This window comes from Macrotis lagotis, chromosome 1 (assembly GCF_037893015.1).
Source record: "Macrotis lagotis isolate mMagLag1 chromosome 1, bilby.v1.9.chrom.fasta, whole genome shotgun sequence".
Taxonomy (NCBI): Eukaryota; Metazoa; Chordata; class Mammalia; order Peramelemorphia; family Peramelidae; genus Macrotis; species Macrotis lagotis.
Genome location: NC_133658.1, coordinates 547314854 through 547320376, shown reverse-complemented (window position 1 = coordinate 547320376; position 5523 = coordinate 547314854).

The window sequence follows — 5523 nt, the reverse complement described above, 5'->3', positions numbered from 1 at the left end:
GTAGATCCTTTGAGCTACAAAGTTCTGAGTTGCAACAGGGCTAAAGCTGATTCAGAGGCTGAACTGAATCTGGCATCATTATGGGGAGCTCCCAGAAGTAAAGGACCACCAGGCTGCCAAGGAGCAAACAGGATCAGGGTAGAAATGGAACATAACAAAACTTCCACAGCACTCAACAATGAAATAAGTCCCACAATTAGTTTCAGTAATTCCAGCCAGAGGGACAGAAAGAGTGTGTATGTGTGTGTGTGTAAAATAAATTTAGTAAAAATGAAACTGAAGATAAGGCAAAAGTTGTTTCTACTTACTGAAAAAGATTGTGTCCTTGCAAACATTTTCTTCAGAGAGCAATTTGAACTATTTAAAGAAGACATCCAAAAAAGTATTTATCTGATCATACTAGCTAACACCTGCCAAAGTGGAGACAGACAGTATAGTATGTTTTCTGCAAACTACTGGGTTTGTTTGAATATTAACAAGCTTGTCTGTAGTCATTCCTTTAAACAGGCTTTGTGGTTAGTTTTACATAGAGTCTCTCATTCTTTGTCCCATCAATCCTGTTTCATAATGAGTGACCCAGCTTCAAATTCTCCTTTGTTCACTTTTTTAAACTTTAATTTATTTATTTATTTTTGAATTTTTACAATTTTTCCCCTAATCTCACTTCCATCCCCCTACCCTCCACAGAAGGCAGTCTGTTAGTCTTTACATTGTTTCCATGCTATACATTGATCTAAGTTGAATGTGATGAGAGAGAAATCATATCCTTAAGTGAAAAAAAAATATAAGAGTTAGCAATACAATAATGTTTTTTTTTTAAATTAAAGGTAATAGTCTTCAGTCCAACACAATTGTTTCTCTGGATACAGATGGTATTCTCCATCGCAGATACCCCAGAATTGTCCCTGGTTGTTGCATTGATGAAATGAGCAAGTTCATCAGGGCTTATCATCACTCCCATATTATTGTTGTTAGGGTGTACAATGTTCTGGTTCTGCTCATCTCACTCAGCACCAGTGTACCAGTTCATGCAAATCCTTCCAGGCTTCTCTGAATTCTCATCCCTCCTGGTTTCTAACAGAACAATAGTGTTCCATAACATATATATATATATATATATATGCATATATATATATATACATACATACATACACCACAATTTGTTCAACCATTCCCCAATTAATGGACATTCACTCAATTTCCAATTCTTTGCCACCATAAATAGGGCTGCTATGAATATCGTACAAGTGATGTTTTTGCCCTTTTTCAGGATGTCTTCAGGGTATAGACCCAGTAGTGATATTGCTGGATCAAAGGGTATGCATGTTCACTTGTTTTCTAAAGGACACTCTTGTAACAAGCATCACAACATGAATGGGTTCCTACACATCAATGAATCTATTGTCAAGAGCTCCATTCTCTTGCTACTGCAGAATCCTTCTTGATCCTCACTTTACCCAGAGATCTGACCTAGAGATATCTCCATCTCAGCGACCTCTTTTGGGCATTAAAAAAAGTAAAAAAGAAACAGCAATATGTCTGACTCTAAAAGAGATCTTCCCGAAATAAGGATGAAAGCAGTTGTTCATTTTTTTTATGTCATGATCCTGTTTGTCAGTCTGGTAAATCTACATGCTATTTCTCAGAATTACACTTGTAAATACATAAATAATATACATGGGATTACAAAGAAAACAAATTTTATTGAAATAAAGTTATTTAAAAATTTTAGACCATTTTCTTGGGCCCCAGGTTTGGGATTTCTGGCATAGAAATAATTGGCATATCTCATAGATGCTTCAGATAACTGTAGATTACTCCAAAACAGATCAAACTGAAATTTGTTTATATGAGGTCTTTTAAAGGGACATATTCTACTGCGTGTATTCTACTATATGTCTACTAAAAAAGTTGAGTGCATACAAAAAAAACACACATCTCACACACATACACATAGAACATGTTTTAAGTACATTCATAAAATAGATAGGAATTGAGATTGGCCCTCTTTTTTTCCCTGATATAGGGAACCCCCTGACAAGGAAACTCTTTACCCATGGAAATCGTCTCCCTCTCTGCTAGTAAGCACTTCACTAAACTGTTTTAGAGACTTGTGACTTGCCCAGATTCCCAAAGTCAGTATGCATCACAGCCAGATCAATTCACCAGGACTCCATATAATTATAATCATTTCATCTCCTCCCTCTCCTCTTATCTCCTTTCTTCTCCTCTCCTTTCCTCTCCAACAACTTCTACAGAGATCTGTCTCTCAGTCTCTCTCTCCCCTGTCTCTGTTCATATCTCTCTTCTCTCTGTCTCTGTCTCTCTCTCTCTCTGTCTCTCTCTCTCTCTCTCTCTCTCTCTGTCACTCTCTCTCCAGTTTGGACTTTCTTTACACAAGCTAACTAGACATCAGTCTTCTAAAATTTAGAGAGTGCAGAAGAAGGAAGCTTACCATTCCATTTTCTTGTGTTTCATTCTCCAGACCAAAGTAAATGAAGCCCAAAGATGGAAACTTAGATTACATTTCCTTAAAGAAAAAATCAACCAGAGAAACTTAGTGACTTCATTGTTTTTAAATCTAAAAATCATACACAGGACCAGATAAATCTAATTCTAGTCTGGTATTTCATTCTCCCCAAGAACAGAACAGATAGCCACATAGTTCCTTCTCCTGCTCCCCTCCTAGCAGGAATCAAAATCTCCCCTGCAGAGGGATGAGTGAGCAAGATTCCAAAGATATTTAATTCAGTAATTCAATTCTGAACAATTATTAAGCAACTACTATATGAGAAGCACTGTGTTAAGCTCTGGAGATACAAAAAGAGGCAAAAGATAGTCTGCGCCCTCAAAAAACTCTATTCATTCCTCCCCATAAACTGCTTTTAGACAACTTACATGGACATAAGCACTTTATATAGACAGTACATGTGCAATTAGAATTTATTTGTTTACTCCTATTCCAATCCAGTCCTATATAGAATTCTATCAACAGCACCAATCTCAGAAAATTAGAATGAAAAAGATCAAAGCATATCTAGTGTACTAGACATAGACATAGCATCAGAAGACTCATGTTTAAAGTCAGGCTACACTATTTACTATACATGGAACCCTAAGCAAGACTCTTACCTTCTCCTACATTCAGTTTCATTTGTAAAATAATGAATTTGAACCAAATGATCTTTAAGGTCTCTTTCAGTTCTCAAACCCAGATTATAGCTCCATCAAGTCTACAAGTATTTTTTAATCATCTATCATGTACCATGAACTCTACTAAGAAATATCTGTTCAAAAAGAAAGACACTAAAGTGTTCAGAATTATCCCTAAACTTTGGCAATATATAAATAATTAGCATGAGAAATTCTATAAAATATTATAATTTTTTTTGATGTTCCCCACGATCTAAAGAAATGGCTGCATACAATGTCCTTTGGAGCATTTCATTCATTCATTCATTCCTTCATTCATTTCACAAGCAATGGTAAGTGCCTACTATATCCCAGGGATGCTAAAAAGGCAAAAAATGAAACATTACTTTCATTCATGATACTTATATTATACTGGGTTGTGGGGGAACCAATATGTATCAGATAAATCACTAACAAGTGGGAAGATTAGGAAAGATCCAGGGAAGGAGGTAAAGAATGATCCAAGTCTTGACCCAAGTTTTCACATCTCTAAAGTGCTTTATTACATGTAGGAGACAAATTTCCTTACAATATTCAAGAGAGATAGAGAATGAAAGCATTTGTCTTTCCTATTTTGTAAATGAAGAAACCAAAGTTTGTTAAGGAGAAACTGAGATTCTTATTCTTTTTTTATGGATCTCTATGGCAGTCTAATGAATTTACGTAATCTTCTCAGAACTAGCAGCTATCATAACTAATCATTAAACCCAGGTGTTCTGACTTCATGATAACAATGAATGTCCCCATGGTATATCTCATAAAGGCATGTATAATAGAAATCCTTTCATTGCTTCCCTTTAATAGACTTGGGTTTTCAAAGGCCTTTGGGAATGCAAAATTGAATGAGCCAAAAACCAATGATGGAAATAAAAGACAAGTATATAAACTGTGTAAATGTGTGGTGTGTGCATGTTGGTAAAAGGAGGAAGGGTGAAACCATAATGTAAGTCAAACACTCCCAAATCAGACTGGTACTGTTAATATAACCATTATTATATTCTGAGCAAAAGGACTCAGTGATGAGCAGCTCACTGAACATTTAAATAATCCTAATAGAAACATGAGGAAGTAAGTTGGGGAAAAGAATCCACCCCATAAATTCTAATTGAATGAATATTTCACTTTATAAAAATTTAACCTTTCCTAGGGATTTCTTTCTCATTTATTCATGTTTTCCATGCGAAAGATTTGGTTTACTTCCAAAAACCTAGTAATTGATAAGGTTCAAAATCTATCAACTAATTAAAGAGTTGATGTAGAACAGTAGATAGAGAGTGGAACTTGAAGTCAGGAAGAACTGAGAACAAAGGCACTTTGCTATGTGACCCTAGACAAATCATTTAACTTCTCTGTACCTCTGTTTCTGCATCTATAAAATGGGAGCGTTAACAGCACCTACCTCCTAGGGTTGCTGTGAAGATCAAATAAGTTAACATATGTAAAGCATATTTCAAATCTTGAAGTACTGTGTAAATTCTATCTATGTTAATATTATTATTATTATTATATTATTTAATCTTAGAAAACTCAGTTTTTAAAATCTACTTGTAAAGAAGGAACATATACCCAGCAAATATCCATGAAGGAGCTGCATATAGCTACAAACAGGTTACGAAATGCTGGAAATGGCTTTGTGAATGCTAATCTGTATTAGAATAACAATATGAACCAGAGGATCAAAAATTTACTAAAAAAAGAAATGCAAACTATCAACAATCATATGAAGAAAATAGAGCTATGAATCACTAACAACAAGAGAAATGTAATGATGACAATGACAGAAAACAAAAATAGTCAATGTTGGAGGAACTATGTGAAAACAGTCACATACCACTGGCAGAGATGAGTGTTCATCCTGTCATTTTTGGAAATAAATTTATGGTATGTGAATACTATGGAATATTGTTGTTGTATAAGAAACCCTAAATGGTAGGACTCTAGAGAAGCATGGAATGACTTATGGGATCTGATGTTGAGCGAAGGGAGTAGAGCCAAGAGAACAATGTATATATCAACAACACTATGAGATGAACAACCTTGATGGAAGCAGTCTGGACAGTCCAGAGAGCTAGGATAACTGTATTAGACTGGTAATGGTCTGTATTATTCCCAACCATAGGAAGAAAAACAAAACAAAACAAAACACACAGGAAAAAAAAAACACACCCCTACCGAATCTGCTGAACACTTTATAAAAATTATCTCCTATGTATCTCTTTCCCTTAATCCTAATTCCTCATGCCAAAAATTATTAATTTGCAAATATGTTAACAAAATATGTATGTAAAATGCTAACCTGACTGTTTCCTACTGAGGGGAGGGGAATGCGAA